Source organism: Pleurodeles waltl, chromosome 2_1 (assembly GCF_031143425.1).
Source record: "Pleurodeles waltl isolate 20211129_DDA chromosome 2_1, aPleWal1.hap1.20221129, whole genome shotgun sequence".
In the NCBI taxonomy this organism is placed as follows: domain Eukaryota; kingdom Metazoa; phylum Chordata; class Amphibia; order Caudata; family Salamandridae; genus Pleurodeles; species Pleurodeles waltl.
This window is the reverse complement of record NC_090438.1, coordinates 608,372,334-608,389,564: the sequence shown is the minus strand read 5'-3', so window position 1 is coordinate 608,389,564 and position 17,231 is coordinate 608,372,334. Positions and strand designations below refer to the sequence as shown.

General features: G+C 45.9%; 1 protein-coding gene across 3 annotated transcripts in view; it reads right to left on the bottom strand.

Annotated features, from left to right (window-relative positions):
* Positions 1-17,231, bottom strand: part of GPR141 (G protein-coupled receptor 141) — a 100,688-nt gene that overhangs the window by 46,122 nt on the left and 37,335 nt on the right. The window contains exon 1 of one of the 3 annotated variants that reach the window (XM_069206456.1): positions 15,809-16,057. The exons of the other annotated variants lie outside the window; for them this stretch is intronic. The gene's annotated coding sequence lies outside the window, so the exon portion shown is untranslated. Of the gene's footprint in view, positions 1-15,808; positions 16,058-17,231 lie in introns of those variants that run through there. 3 annotated transcript variants of the gene reach the window in all.

Genomic DNA, 17,231 nt, shown 5'->3' with positions numbered 1-17,231 from the left:
ATGCGTCTTCGGTGTCTCCCTCCATACCCGCCACCTGCCCCTTTGTGAGTCAGGGCGCGCAAGACGCACTGACATCACTATCTGTTTTCCCCACCAGAGCAGGAAGCGGCCTTGCATCCGCTTTGGACTCCAGTGGGGAAAACAGGCCCAAACGGGCCTTCCTGAACAGGTTTCCTGGCCCACAATCACCCCCACTAGACACCAGGGATTTCACTTGGGGGGGTCGGCCCCATGGGCAAACGGGGGCCGCACCCATGCCCGATCGCGCCCTCCAGGGTGTAAAATATATATATTTAGTTTTTACATGAAATTGACAGGGGGTCGTCCGTGAGCCCCTGTCTATGGCCCCCAAGGAAACCATACAGCTATTAAAAAAAATATAGATCTATATATCTCTCTTTATATAGCAATCACTTTTGTTTTAGGCAGCAATAAAAAAGTTAAGTAATACTTGTGATTATGTTTCTGCTAGAAAAGGATAAGACTTTTATCTAGTGGCAGTTTTGATGGCATAAAATAGCGCAGAAGGTTTATATGCCTACTGCAAGGATCAAAACTGTATTATATGTGAATGGCTGAGTGGATTAGTTAAGCCAGCCATTACCTGTGATATAATACAAATGAAATGTATGTGCGAGGGGGGATATGGAGAGATGAAATGCACTTTTGCTGGGTGGTAGTGAGGGAATCAGAGGAGGCTGTAATGGGAATGGGAGAACCAATAATGATTGTTGGAATAGGCGCTAAAGACTGTGACGATTGGTATGTGACAAGGTGAAGTAATAGTGTGTCTTTTTTGTTTTTTTGAGTGTCTTGAGAGAACATGCTGATTAAGGGAAGAAGTGAAGGTAAGGTGACCTCTAATGTTGCATGTATCACACACACACCCACCAGCAATTTTGTGAGTGTCTACATGGGCTAGTGTTTTAGAGCGACAGTTTAGACAGTAGCAGAGATGGTATCTCGTTGGATGACTGCTGCTCAAGCCCTAACTCTGGTTATAGAGGACAGCTCTGACGTAGGATCAGAGACTGAGACAGCAGATACTGAGACAGCATCTGAGGGATAGGGCTATGGCCCAGACTCTAGGAGTGATTTTTCAGTCGGAGGAGTCCCATTCAATAACTCCTCTTACAGTGATTATGAGGGAGGTGATGAGGACAGTCCTGCTGTCCCTTTGCAAGTGCAGCGGGACAATAGAGGATTAGCCCAATCCAGGGAGCAGGTGCATGAGGCGGCAAGCACAGAGAGAGTGCTACCTTGGGAGCTCCCCAATTTAGTCCAGCCCCAAATTCCACTGCCCAAATCGTATTGTGGGGACATCAGAATTATCTATGACAAAACAAACTGGTTTTGTAAGGCAGGCACCTGCGTTTTTGGTTCTGGGCTCGGCGGCCATATAGGGCAACCTACCAAACCCAGACGTTTCTGGAAACTAGACATCCGGGGGAGTCTACAGAGGTGTGACTTGTGTGGATTCCCCAAGGTTTTCTTATCCAGAATACCTTGCAAAACGGAAATGTTGAATAAAAACTCTTTTTTTCTTGCATTTCTGTCACATAACCTACAGGAATATGCTGGGATCCACAAAATTCCTCCCACCCAGTGTTTCCCCACCTCTCTTGTTAAAAACGCTACCCCTCTTGAGTGCCTGTACCTAGTGCCTGCATCAGGAATGGATCACCCCAGGGTCAACAGTTGCCCTCGTGTAACGACCAACATTGACTGTTGTGTGATTTATTCCTGACACAGGCCCTAGGCCTACCTACACAAGTGAGGTACCATTTTTATCAGGGGTTTGGGAGAATGCTGGGTGTGCGGAAATGTGTGGCTCCTCTCAGATTCCAGAACTTTCTATCATCGAAATGTGAGGAAAAAGTGGGTTTTTTTTTGCCAAATATTGAGGTTTGCAAAGGATTTTGGGTAACAGAACCTGGTGAGAGCATCACAAGTTACCCATCCCGGGTTCCCCTAAGTGTCTAGTTTTTAAAAATGCAGAGGTTTGGTAGGTTTTCCTTGGTACCGGCTGAGCTAGAGACCAAAATCCACAGCTAGGCACTTTCCAAAAAACCAGTCAGTTTTCAATGTAAAAATTTGATGTGTCCATGTTGCGTTTAGGGGCGTTTTCTGTCGCGGGCACTAGGCCTACCAACACAAGTGAGGTACCATTTTTATCGGGAAACTGGGGGGAATGTTGGGTGGAAGGAAATCTCTGGCTCCTCTCAAATTCCAGGACTTTCCATCACCTAAATGTGAGGAAAAGATGGTTTTTTTGCCAAATTTTGAGGTTTGCAAAGGATTTTGGGTAATAGAACCTGGTGAGAGCCCCACAAGTTACCCCATTCTGAATACCCCTAGATGTCTAGTTTTCAAAAATGTATAGATTTGCTATGTTTCTCTAGGTGCCGGTTGAGTTAGGGGCCAAAGACCACAGCTAGGCACTTCGCAAAAAACAGGTTAGTTTTCTTTGGGAGAATGTGATATGTCCGCGTTGTGATTTGGGGCATTTTCTGTAGCGGGAACTAGGCCTACCCACACAAGTGAGGTACCATTTCTATCGGGAGATGTGGAGGATTTCTGGGTGGAAAGAAGTTTGTGGCTCCTCTCAGATTCCAGAACTTTCCAGCACTGAAATCTGAGGGAAAAGTGTTTTTTTGCCACATTTTGAGGTTTGCAATGGATTCTGGGTAACAGAACCTAGGGAGAGCCCCACAATTCACCCCATCCTGGATTCCCCGAGGTGTCTAGTTTTAAAAAATGCACAGGTTTGGTAGGTTTTCCTAGGTGCCGGCTGAGCTAGCGGCCAAAGACCACAGCCGGACACTTTCCAAAAAACAAGTCAGATTTCAATGTAAAAATGTGATGCGTCTATGTTGCGTTTCCTGTTGCGGGCAGAAGGCCTACCCACAAAAGCGAGGTACCATTTTTATCGGAAGAGTTGTGGAACACAGAATAGCACAACAAGTGTTATTGCCCCTTGTCTTTCTCTACATATTTTCCCTCCAAATGTAAGAAAGTGTGTCAAAACACGTTTATTTGAGAAATGCTAGTATGCGGACCCCAGAATTCAGAGATGTGCAAATAACCACTGCTTCTCAACACCTTATCTTGTGCACATTTTGGAAATGCAAAGGTTTCCTTGATACCTATTTTCAGTCTTTATATTTCACCAAATGAATTGCTGTATACCCGGTAATCAATGAAAACCCATATCAAGGTGCAGCTCATTTATTGGCTCTGGGTACCTAGGGTTCTTGATGAACCTACAAGCCCTATATATCCCCACAACCAGAAGAGTCCAGCAGATGTAACGGTATATTGCTTTTGAAAATATGACATAGCAGGAAAGAGGCGGGAGAGAGGGAGGGGAGGAAGGCCCAGCAGCCAAGGGGTTAAATAATATTCCTTACCTACTCAAGTAAGTCACTGTGAGGTGTTTGGGCCGAGCATTGTGATAAAAAATAACAATGCCATGTTCCTGTAGGTTACAAGACCTGTTCTTTTTCAGGTTCTAATCCAGCCTGCTGCATCTCCTATTCTCCTATTTACTGGGGTCTGTTAGATTTACTGATGTTCATTCACTTTGACCTGCTCACTAATTTACAATCTCTTCACTGCCAGCAGGATGCTCAGCTTCTTTTGGAATGCTTGGTGTCCATGTTGAAATCCACAATAAATCAACATTCTTTTTTTTCCATTTTTCCATTACTTATTTTTTCCTAACATGCTGAAACTGTTGCTTTCTAAGTACTTCAGCTAGCACAAAAATCCCTAGATTCAAGGCATGCGTAAGTAGGACTGTGTGAAGTTACATCATTTTTTTTAACTTGTGAAATATGCATAATTCTCACCAATCTACAAAAACATGTAAAATACCTGTAATTCAGAGCAAAGATGCACCCCTATGAAAATCTGGACTTTTGCAATTGTTTTTTACAGGAGTGTAATTTATGTTCAGTCACTAATAAGTAAGATTGAGGGGAGAAGTAGCTGAGGGCCATGTCCTAGCTCTGTTTGTCCAGTCTTTATGCCCTCACAAATGTTGAATGTTTTAGGAGGTGACACAGAAACAACAAACGTACATAGCACACATTCATTTGTACAACTGACTTTTATTGCAAAGCAGTGGTGTTTTGTTTCTCTAAATCTGACTAGGTAGTAGCATACAGAGCAGTACATACCACTGTCTGCCCCTATGATACCTCACTGACCACAGTTGGACCACCACAGACTCGGGTGCAGAGCAATGGACTTGTTTTTAAACTTGGTTACTGTGAGAAAGTAGCCTCTTTCTAGCCTTGTTACCCCCACTTTTAGCCTGTTTGTGAGTGTATGTCAGGGTGTTTTCACTGTCTCACTGGGATCCTGCTAGCCAGGGCCCAGTGCTCATAGTGAAAACCCTATGTTTTCAGTATGTTTGTTATGTGTCACTGGGACCCTGCTAGCCAGGACCCCAGTGCTCATAAGTTTGTGACCTATATGTATGTGTTCACTGTGTGATGCCTAACTGTCTCACTGAGGCTCTGCTAACCAGAACCTCAGTGGTTATGCTCTCTCTTTACAAATTGTCACTAACAGGCTAGTGACCAATTTCACCAATTTACATTGGCATACCGGAACACCCTTATAATTCCCCTAGTAAATGGTACTGAGGTACCCAGGGTATTGGGGTTCCAGGAGATCCCTATGGGCTGCAGCATTTCTTTTGCCACCCATAGGGAGCTCTGACAATTCTTACACAGGCCTGCCACTGCAGCCTGAGTGAAATAACGTCCACGTTATTTCACAGCTATTTACCACTGCACTTAAGTAACTTATAAGTCATCTATATGTCTAACCTTTACCTGGTAAAGGTTGGGTGCTAAGTTACTTAGTGTGTGGGCACCCTGGCTCTAGCCAAGGTGCCCCCACATCGTTCAGGGCAAATTCCCCGGACTTTGTGAGTGCGGGGACACCATTACACGCGTGCACTATACATAGGTCACTACCTATGTATAGCGTCACAATGGTAACTCCGAACATGGCCATGTAACATGTCTAAGATCATGGAATTGTCACCCCAATGCCATTCTGGCATTGGGGAGACAATTCCATGATCCCCCGAGTCTCTAGCACAGACCCGGGTACTGCCAAACTACCTTTCCCAGGGTTTCACTGCAGCTGCTGCTGCTGCCAACCCCTCAGACAGATTTCTGCCCTCCTGGGGTCCAGCCAGGCTTGGCCCAGGAAGGCAGAACAAAGGACTTCCTCAGAGAGAGGGTGTTACACCCTCTCCCTTTGGAAAAAGGTGTCAGGGCTGGGGAGGAGTAGCCTCCCCCAGCCTCTGGAAATGCTTTAATGGGCACAGATGGTGCCCATCTCTGCATAAGCCAGTCTACACCGGTTCAGGGATCCCCCAGCCCTGCTCTGCCGCAAAACTGGACAAAGGAAAGGGGAGTGACCACTCCCCTGACCTGCACCTCCCCTGGGAGGTACCCAGAGCTCCTCCAGTGTGCTCCAGACCTCTGCCATCTTGGAAACAGAGGTGCTGCTGGCACACTGGACTGCTCTGAGTGGCCAGTGCCAGCAGGTGACATCAGAGACTCCTTCTGATAGGCTCTTACCTGTGTTGCTAGCCTATCCTCCTTCCTAAGTAGCCAAACCTCCTTTTCTGGCTATTTAGGTTCTCTGCTTTGGGGAATTCTTTAGATAACGAATGCAAGAGCTCATCAGAGTTCCTCTGCATCTCTCTCTTTACCTTCTGCCAAGGAATCGACCGCTGACTGCTCTGGACGCCTGCAAAACCGCAACAAAGTAGCAAAGACGACTACTACAACCTTGTATCGCTGATCCAGCCTTCTTCTCAACTGTTTTCCTGGTGGTGCATGCTGTGGGGGTAGTCTGCCTCCTCTCTGCACTAGAAGCTCCGAAGAAATCTCCAGTGGGTCGACGGAATCTTCCCCCTGCTACCGCAGGCACCAAAAGACTGCATCACCGGTCCTCTGGGTCCCCTCTCAGCACGACGAGCGTGGTCCCTGGAACTCAGCAACTCTGTCCAAGTGACTCCCACAGTCCAGTGACTCTTGAGTCCAAGTTTGGTGGAGGTAAGTCCTTGCTTCACCACGCTAGACTGAATTGCTGGGTACCGCGTGATTTGCCGCTGCTCCAGCTCCTGTGCACTCTTCCAGGATTTCCTTTGTGCACAGCCAAGCCTGGGTCCCTGACACTCTAACCTGCAGTGCACGACCTCCTGAGTTGTCCTCTGGCGTTGTGGGACCTTCTTTTGTGACTTCGGGTGAGTTCCGGTTCACTCTTCTTTGTAGTGCCTGTTCCGGCACTTCTGCGGGTGCTGCCTACTCCTGAGAGGGCTCCTTGTCTTCCTGGGCGTCCCCTCTGTCTCCTCACGCAATTGGTGACATCCTGGTCCCTCCTGGGCCACAGCAGCATCCAAAAACCCTAACTGCAACCCTTGCAGCTAGCAAGGCTTGTTTGCGGTCTTTCTGTGTGGGAACACCTCTGCAAGCTTCTTCACGACGTGGGACATCCATCCTCCAAAGGGGAAGTTCCTAGTCCTCTTCGTTCTTGCAGAATCCACAGCTTCTACCATCCGGTGGCAGCTTCTTTGCACCCTCAGCTGGCATTTCCTGGGCATCTGCCCAATCTCGACTTTGTCGCGACTCTTGGACTTGGTCCCCTTGTTTCACAAGTACTCTCGTCCGGAAATCCATCGTTGTTGCATTGCTGGTGTTGGTCTTCCTCGCAGAATTCCCCTATCACAACTTCTGTGCTCTCTGGAGAACTTAGGTGCACTTTACACCTACTTTTCAGGGTCTTGGGGTGGGCTATTTTTCTAACCTTCACTGTTTTCTTACAGTCCCAGCGACCCTCTACAAGCTCACATAGGTTTGGGGTCCATTCGTGGTTCGCATTCCACTTTTGGAGTATAAGGTTTGTGTTGCCCCTATACCTATGTGCTCTCATTGCAATCTATTGTGACTGTACATTGCTTGCATTGCTTTCTATTGCTATTACTGCATATTTTTGGTATTGTGTACATATATCTTGTGGATATTTGCTATCCTCATACTGAGGGTACTCACTGAGATACTTCTGGCACATTGTCATAAAAATAAAGTACCTTTATTTTTAGTATATCTGTGTATTGGGTTTTCTTATGATATTGTGCATATGACACCAGTGGTATAGTGGGAGCTTTGCATGTCTCCTAGTTCAGCCTAAGCTGCTCTGCTAAGCTACCTTTTCTATCAGCCTAAGCTGCTAGACACCTCTTCTACACTAATAAGGGATACCTGGACCTGGTGCAGAGTATAAGTACCCCTTGGTACTCACTACAAACCAGGCCAGCCTCCTACAGATACACAATCCACACAAATGCACTCCACAATATGCCACTTAACTCCAATCAGCATAATTTCACTCAACGCCACACACTTCCACACCACACAATTCAACTGTACACATTTCCATTCCACACCACATAAGTTGACAACAAACTACATAATTTAACTCAACAACACAATTACACAACAAACCACATACATCCAATCCACACCACAGAATTCCACATCGCCCAAAATTCAGCAGCACACCACATAAAAATAAATTCCACCATATACCACTCCACATTACAAAACACCATTACACATAATTACACTGCATGAAATACAATCCCACTCCACAAAATTCCAATGAACTCAAAACCACATAAATAATATCCATATAATGCCACTATATACCATGTCACATAATTCCACTACACAAATCCACTCCACACCACACAATTTTACCATACACAGTTCCATAACTAACAATTCCAAGCCAACCCACATCATTTCACTCCACACCACATACATCAATTCCACACCAAACCAAACCACGTGGGTAAAATACATTGTCATGGATAATGCCAATAGCACAAATGAGAGACCCATTGCATTGCAAATGCTTGTCTTGTTTGGTGTAAATCTGTTTGGTAGTTTAAGAGAAATTAAAGGAAATCCCAATTTGTATACATGGGGCTGCAATGACTTCTCAAATACTCCTGATCTTGTGAAGGGATTTTCTTAGCTGTCAACACTTCAACCAGGAAGTGTTGACAGCTTCAGCTGAGTCTCAAACACAAAATGAAAAAAAGAAAAGGGGTCCAGGTACATTTACCCAAACCCCCTAGCCTTGGTGCAGGGGTTCTCCTGGGATCCCCTAGGGCAAAAAGGCATTTTTTTTAAATTGCCACTGAAATTTGCAAATGTTCACAAATTTCGCCATGAATTTAAAAAAAGGTAAGAGCAGTCTCCCACTCTTGCTGTTAATTTTGCCCTTGGGTGGGACAGCCCCTGGGGGGTATGCTTAGTTAAAATATTGAGGAGAGATCAATGGGGACCCCCACCTAGGGCTTTCAAAAGCCCAAGGGACCACCACCTTCCCAGCGGGACATTAAAAAAATGTGTGGGGCATGGTGTGGACCCCCCCAGGCCATGGGGACTGCCACCTCCTCAGGGCCAGAAAATAGAAAGAATAAGGGTGTCCTGGGGACCAACACCTCCCTGGAGCTATATCTGATAAATATGCAGGGAGCGCGTAACCCCCACCAAGCCCTGGAAAGTACCACCTCCATGGGGCAATGATAAGATTAAAGGAGGGAGTCCACCACCTCCCCGGGCCAAATAGAAAGAAGGAAGAGGGGCAGGGAGCCCCCTTCCTAGAGTCATACATGGCCCTGAGTACTGCCACCCCCCAGGGCTAGCTACTTCTACCTCCCAAGGTGCCCACCCTCAGGAGGAAGATGTTTGCTTTTGCTTGGTGGGAGCTGTGGCAGCTCCCACCAAGCAAAAGCAAACACTCCCCTTTAGGCAAGCAGGAGCTTATAAAATGCTCCTGTTTGCTGATAGCGGAGTTTTCATTTCTATCCCTGCCTGCTAACATGTGGCTGGGAAAAGAGATGAAAACATTGTTCCTACTTGCAGGGGCTGCTATTTGAAGCAGCTCCCTGCATGCAGAAGCAATGCTGGCTCCCACAGAAGGTGCTGAGATGGCTAGGACCGCAGGGGCCTTGAGACTCCCCCTGCAGTCCTGTCACTCTCTCTCTCTCTTGCATCCCATAATGGGATCGAAGAGGGAGAGAGAGAGATTGTTATTGCAATAGTCTCTCAATACAACAACTTCAAAGTGTCACTCTAGCAAGATGTTTGGTTTGAATGTCATAGTTAGGTTATGATGTGCAACAGAACAGAGTCCTCTCTGGCCAACTGGTAAATCTCTTGGACTGCCATTCAGTAGGTTAATTGTTCAAATCCTGGTATCTCATGGCAGTGTGTCTGTTTATTTACTAGTGTTTTGAATGTTGAACATTGCTAGTGATGGAACATTTACATCTTTTCCAATCAATAATCTTTGGTTTGAATGTCATAGATATGTCTGGACGCTGCACAGTAAGGAGCCACCAGTGGCCTAGTGGATAAGGTTTCAGACTCTTGCACTGGATGATGGTTCCAGTTGTTATTTGCCAGGTTTAAATTATTTTCAATTTCAAATATTTAAGGTATATACAGAAAGGTAATATCACTCTTTTTGCTTGTCAAATACATTTTTTTCAATTTGTCAGAGCATTTCTCATTCTAAGTGGGACGGGGTTGGGTGGTTATAGGGTGAGGGATGCAGCGCCTGGTCGCTGGCCATGCCCTGCTAATTACCCACAATATTACATCACTCATGACATCTTCTATGACATTATTAATAATATCACTCTAATATTTGCAGTAAAATTATTGATGAGAAAACTGTGCATGGTGAGGGCGCGAGTTATAGCCACCTTAGGGCACTAGTTATAGTTACCCGAAATAACTCTAACGGCAGAATTCCTGTGGTTTTGTACGTTTAAAATGTGAGCCTAATTATAACATTCCTCTAACCTTTGTTTTTTTACGTGAATATACATATATACATATATGATTTATACTTTTGAATGAATGTCTAACTGTAAGTGCACTATGTTGTTTACCTCTGCAAAATGCAGTGCTTAATTTGAGCTGGTGGTTTCTGGTTCTCAGCACTGGCACTTAACTTTCAACAGTAGCACTTATGACAGTCTGCCACATGGTGGCACTGTTTGTCTCATTTAGAGATAAACACAAAACAGGTTATGAATGCAATATACATATATAACAATTAACATACACAATATATATATATACAATCATTTATTAATTCAAGATACATTTAAAATGACTAATACTTACCACCAAAGCCACTCTTATTACTTTGGGGACCTGGAATAGTCTGAACTGAAGTGTGAGGGTTAGTATTTGTGTTGGTGTTAGAAATGGGGTCTTTGGTTGGCAGTCAGGTTACCCCCTGTCCAAGCAAGGACCGTCACTCTAGTCAGGGTAAGAGAGAATCACCCTCAGCTAACCCCTGCTTACCCCCTTGGTAGCTTGGCACGAGCAGTAGGCTTAACTTCAGAGTGCTAGGTGTAAAGTATTTGTACTAACACACACAGTAACTTAATGAAAACACTACAAAATGACACAACACAGGTTTAGAAAAATAGAAAATATTTATCTAAACAAAACAAGACCAAAACGACAAATATCTACAATACACAAGTCAAGTTATCAATTAAAAAGCAAAAAGAGTCTTCATGTAGTTTTAAACACACACTAACAGTGTTAGCGTGAAAATGTATCTTGGGTGTGTAACAAATAACACTGCACGGGCGAGTGTGTGTCAAAAAGGGCATGCGATGCGTCTTTTTCACTCACGAGCAAGACCTTGTGTCATTTCTCCTTTCGTCGGTTCGGGCGCATCGTTTCTTCTCTCCGCAGGAGAGCGATGCGTCGATCCGGTTAGCACTCTTGGGTATGGGCAGGCCTTGCATTGTTTTTACACGCCCAGCGGTACCTGTGTCGGAAATCGAGCCGCACGATGATCCGAAAACCACGCAGCGCGGGTTGCGATCTAACCAGCCTCCGTCAGCAATGCTGTGCGTCGATTCTCCAGCTCTGTGCATCGATTCTTCATCGCGTTGCAGGCGAGCATTGATTTTCAGCCACAAAGTCACCGGCGCATCAATTTTTCAGCCGCTGATTGGAGTTGCATTGATCTTTTCCCTGCACGCCATTCTGTGAGTGGATTTCTTACTCTTAGGCTGCCAGCTTCTCCTTTCAGGGTCCCAGGAACTGGATGGGCACCACTTGGCAGGGTAGGAGTCTCTCCAGAGACTCCAGGTGCTCTCAGAGAGAAGTCTTTGCTGTCCCTGAGACTTCAAACAATAGGAGGCAAGCTCTAAATCAAGCCCTTGGAGATCTTCACAAGATGGAAGGCACACAAAGTCCAGTCTTTGCCCTCTTACTCTGGCAGAAGCAGCAACTGCAGGATAGCTCCACAAAGCACAGTCACAGGCAGGGCAGCTCTTCTTCCTCAGCTCTTCAGCTCTTCTCCAAGCAGAGGTCCCTCTTAAGTGTTCTAAAGTCTGCGGTTTTGGGTGCCCTTCTTTTACCCAATTTCTCCTTTGAAGTAGGCCTACTTCAAAGCAAAGTCTCTCTTGAATGTGAAATCCTGCCTTGCCCAGGCCAGGCCCCAGACACTCCCCAGAGGGTTGGAGACTGCATTGTGTGAGGGCAGACACAGCCCTTTCAGGTGTAAGTTACCACTCCTTCCCTCCCTCCTAGCACAGATGGCTCATCAGGAAATGCAGACTACACCCCAGCTCCCTTTGTGCCACTGTCTAGTGTGAGGTGCAACCAGCCCAACTGTCAAACTGACTCAGACAGGGAATCCACAAGCAGGCAGAGTCACAGAAATGGTGTAAGCAAGAAAATGCTCACTTTCTAAAAGTGGCATTTTCAAACACACAATCTCAAAATCAACTTTACTAAAAGATGGATTTTTAAATTGCGAAGTCAGAGACCCCAAGCTCCACATGTCCATCTGCTCTCAAAGGGAATCTACACTTTAATCAGATTTAAAGGTAGCCCCCATGTTAACCTGACAGGCCCTGCGACAGTGAAAAACAAACTTAGCAATATTTCAGTGTTAGGACATATAAAACACATTACTATATTTCCTACCTTAACTGCACCCTGCCCTTGAGGCCTACCGTAGGGGTGTCTTACATGTAAGAAAAAGGAATGTTTAGGCCTGGCAAGTGGGTACACTTGCCAAGTCGAATTTACAGTTAAAACATCACACACAGGCACTGCAGTGGCAGGTCTGAGACATGAATACAGAGCTACTTATGTTGGTGGCACAACCAGTGCTGCAGGCCCACGAGTAGCATTTGATTTAAAGGCCCTGGGCACCTCTAGTGAGCTGTACTAGGGACTTACTAATAAATCAAAGATGCCAATCATGGATAAGCCAATTACATACACATTTTGCAAAGGAGCACTTGCACTTTAGCACTGGTTAGCAGTGATAAAGTGCCCAGAGTAACAAAAACAGCAAAATCAGAGTCCAGCACACATCAACAACCTGGGAAACAGAGGCAAAAAGTTAAGGGAGACCAGGCCAAGGATGAAAAGTCTAACAGTTGGTAATGGCATTGGTTGTGCTGGCTGGAGCAATGGGTGGTGCAAGCTGCAGTAACCTCCTCATGAGGGCCCTGCCACCTACTTTGTTTTTTTGCACATTAAGCACTGGCAACATGCCACACACCCCAACCACTACAGCCAAAATAACCACTTACAGAAGCAACACTCCTCGCATCACACAGTGGAATTAGGTAGACACTTGTCAACCTACCTGCCAGTGATAACAGCAAACACTTCTCCAAAGCAAACAGCTTCTAAGAGCTCCCACGAATACCATGGATTACAATCTGCAAACCAACAATGCATAGTCGGAGCAGAACTCTATACGTCCAAGGAAAATCGGTTATTAGAGTGCTCATATGTGACTTAAAGTCCCATAGTAACTTTTCAAGTTTTGAATGCTGTATAACAAATAGGGGCTTTGCAGTTCAGGACTTGGAAACTACTCAGCAGAAATGAGACTACATCAGTGTATGCAGTGCTGTTGTTTCGGTCTGGGTGACATTGCATATACCCTGTGTTATTCATTTAAAATGGGATTATTACATTGTATTCAAATGATAATTGTTTTACTTTTATCAGGGACCATTCTAGAACCAGTCAGGGCAGGATTGTGCTTGTCATGTCATCATGGAATACACAGCTTGGTTGATTGTAAACCTGGTGTGTGTGTGTGAGAGTGAGAGTGTGTGCAGGTGTTTGCTTGTGTGTGTGTGGTCATATTTATGTGAAAGTAAGAGAGAGAGACAGTGAGACAGAGAAACATGTTTGAACAAACTGTTTTGTAAGTATGGCACTCAACTGAGAGGTGTACCGTGTTGTTAGGCCGAGAGGACAGGTGTATGAGCGTGAGAATGATGGTCGATAGTTGCGTCCAAACATGCTTGGGCACATCAGATGGTGTCAGGGGGCATGTAATTTTAATGGAGGCCATGGTAAATGTTATCCCAGAGTATATATTAGGAGTTGCCAGGTCCAACTACCATCCTGGACAACTAAAGGATATTTTTGGGAAGCCAGGGCATCCGCTAGGGCAAATTCTAAGTCTACTGTATAAAACTAGCACATAATTAGACGAACACTGGGGCATAGTTACAAGAGGCTTGCACCGCCAAAGTGCCACATTTTGTGACGCTCTGGTGGTGCAAGCCTTTCAACCATATCTATGAGGCCACCCAAAGCCACTCTGCATGACTTTTTGTAGCCTCGTGGACATGGAGTAAGACAGAGCAGTGCAAGTCACTAAGTTCTCTTACTCTGTGCCAAAGGGCATTCCATGGGCAATGTGGTGGGTTTTCCCTTGCAACACCGATGGATTTTGACATTGCGACAGATTTACAAGCAACTGTAAACCTTGGGAAGCACCAAAACCTTACTCCTCCTCATGGCACGCATAACGAGGTTGAAATATTTTAATTTCTCCTCATTTATTCCTCTGTGGAAAGTGGAAAAGGACACTCTGGATTGTCTTAGTGAAGGAACGTGACCCTTCCTGTACAAAAACAATCCTGCATTCTACGCAGGCACCCTTGCATATTGTTTGTCAGCCAATTGTGTGCCAGTGCAGGGGGATAGGACAGAAATGCATAACGGCGGCACTCCCCACCTGGTCGCCCCCCCACGGATCCCAAAAACTCAGACCACACCAATTTCGCTTTTATGGAAGAATTGAGTCCGCAGTTTATTAGGCAATTTTTCAACTTACAAGCAATTCTTCAACCATCATTTTACTTTACTCAAAGAGTTAGTGCCCTTCTTTTTGTGGGCCTCCCAAGCAAGGTGCCCTACATTCAATGCTGGTCAATCCGCCCCAGGTGCACTATCACCTTGGGTGTAACCATTCATTCACCTTCAGGGCCAGCGTCTGCATCCAGCCTTAGCCGGAACAAGCCTGTGCCTTCCTTGTCATGGCCCCCCAAGCACAGCCCCAACCGGGTGACCTTTCACTCCCGGTGCAACATTCAATTGTTTCCGGGTAAGCGTCTGCTTCCAACCCAGCTGGGTGACCTTTCACTTCTGGCACAACCACATCTTCTTTAGGGCAAGCGTCAGCTTCCAGCCCAAGAATGAATTGATATTCTGGGTGAACGTCTCCACCCTTCTTTGCCAGTTGACCAAGTCACCTTTACACTAACTTTTTGCGGGCCACAGGCTCTGCCCTTGATTGTTTCCTTTCGGTTCAACACACAAGGACATTGTGGTAGCCTGCCAGTACCACCCTGGGTCCTGGCTGTCACCTGTTTGTGGCCTGTTCCCCTCACTCAACTTGTCATAATTCTTTAGGATCACTTCCAGCAAGGCCCCACCCCCACGCCATAGGTGCACCTCAGTTCTTCCTCTCTACCAATAACTTCTTGCATTCAATGCAGCCCTTATGTTCCTTAAAAATATATCCACCCCAATGTCTTACAGGAGTACCCCATTTGGACCATAATAGTCTAGCTGCCGCAAATTAATTAAACTATGCTTAATCCCACCTAGGCCCTCCCCAAACAGGAATTTGGCAATTAGGCTATTTAGCCTCCTTCTTGACAACACTATACCATGTTGGGATTGAGCCCCTTTCCAAGACCTTCTGGGAATGATCTATGAGCATAACACCTCTGTGACATCCATGCTCCTGGCCAACTCGGTGAGGGATTCCTTCATAATCCGAAACAAATTGCCCCTGCCCATAGCTGGGAGTTCATTCCCACCTCAGACGAATCCCAGGAGAAAAGAGGGTGCCGTGCCAGGCACCTGCAATTAAATACCTTCCATCCCCCCAGCCTCCTTCCTCCAGTTAAATTTATGACTGGGCTGGACCCAGTGTCCCCCTTCCTAACCAGTACTTCTCTGCCTGCCTTATCCACCCCCTCCTTATTCCTGCCAAGTCCGGGTTCTGCTCCCTGGGGGTGGCCTCCACTAAAGCCTGTGGTTCAGCTATATCCCCAACCAATCGGGTGGATGCCGTACCAAGGGGCACTGTATTTCTTACATACAATGAAAAAGAAGACTTGCAGTACTGTCATATGCCAACCCCTTGTAAATATGCCCCACAGTTTATCTAAGAAAGCATCATCTATCCCTTAGTTGCGCAGGACCGAGATGAAGGCAACTTCTGAAAATGTATGTTAAGGGTTAACAGTACCAGTGTAACACCTAAACCACCCAAACCATTTTTGCGAAATCAAAAAGTATTTCATGTTTAAAACAAAGTAAAAACCACAACTAACAGTTCCATTCTACATAGTTCCTCCATTCTGCATGGACAAAAATGAAAGTTCCTGTGTAGTACTCACAAGTGGTCACTTTGAGGCTTTTCCTTCCTCCAGTCACACAGCACGATCCCAGCTCAAAGCTGCCTCAAAGCTTCAGTCAGGCCAGGGGGTGGAATGAGGTCAGTTGTCTTGTGCAGGCCAGTACAGTTCACAGCTTCCAAACTTCACAGAGTACTTTTAGAGGTGTTTCTGGCTTTCGTCTTCCAGGCAGACAGAGCCCTTCTGATCTTTCCGAGTCGATCTAAGCCATTAGACAGTAGCCCCTCCTGTCCTTCTGTCTCAGCACTCAGTCCAGTCCTTGGTATTGATTCCAAAGTCCTTTGAAGAGTCCTTTTTCCAGATACAAGAGCACAGTGAGAGCAAGGTAGCCAGTGGTGTAACAAAACATGAGCCCCCCACAAGATATGCTGAAGGGCCACTCCCACAATCACATCAGTAGAAATTGAGGAGGCCCCCTTCAGGATGGTTAAGCCTGCCCCCCCCACCGCAGGGGATGTGGGGGCCTCTGTTGTGCCCCTGAATGTAGCTTTGCCAGTTCCAAAAACACATTTTCACGAAGTCCAGAGCCAGATCAGTTACAACTGGTTGTCTGGTCTGTTTCAAATGAAGAGTTCTTGGGTGCTCTTTGATGGTTATCTGGTTTAGCCAATGTCTTGACACTGAAACGTTAGTAGAGTAAAACACACAAGCCTTGGTCAGAGTGGGTCACACTCCCACCCACAGTACAAGCAGATCTAACCTTCTCCTAAATCCTGCACCACTCAAACCTGCATGAGTCAGTCTGTCTCCTCAGACCTCTAGGAGTGTTACAGTCTAATCTCAGTAGCTATCCTGCCCCAGAAAGCCTTCACCACCACTTAAGAGTGTGTGTTTCCAAAGCTCCTTCTTACTGAAACACCAATATAACTAGCAGCTAGCAGAGGTGGTGGAGAAACGCCCTACTGTCATTCACCACACCGACACTGAACAACCGTTTCTCCTTTATGATGAAGACATCGCTATTGCTGTGGTCAATCCAAACTTTTTGGGGGTTTACACTAGTAACGTTCAGAAACTGGGTGCCAACTATTTTAGGCAATTTACATTGGTTTCCTCCCATTGAATACCAAGGATGGTCTTACCTAAAATGTTCTGGTTTGCTAAACTCTGTTTTGAGACTTCAATGGAGAACAGGTTGAAATGATATCTTTCTGCATCTCAAATCCCAGCACTGCCTACTGATTTGAAGATTCATCGAAGGGCAGCCCATTACTGTCTGCAACGGGGCCTATAAAGGGTGCTATCCTCTCCCACTGTCCTCCTCTGCAGACCCCTGTGAAATCATGTAAAGAAAAAACAGCTAGCAGGGGCGGGTCCTCTGCAATGGCTGAGGAGCATTGCCCCCCTGGCTGAGAGCCAGCAGATAAAAAATAAATAATAGCTTACTATTGTTTTAGTTTTCATC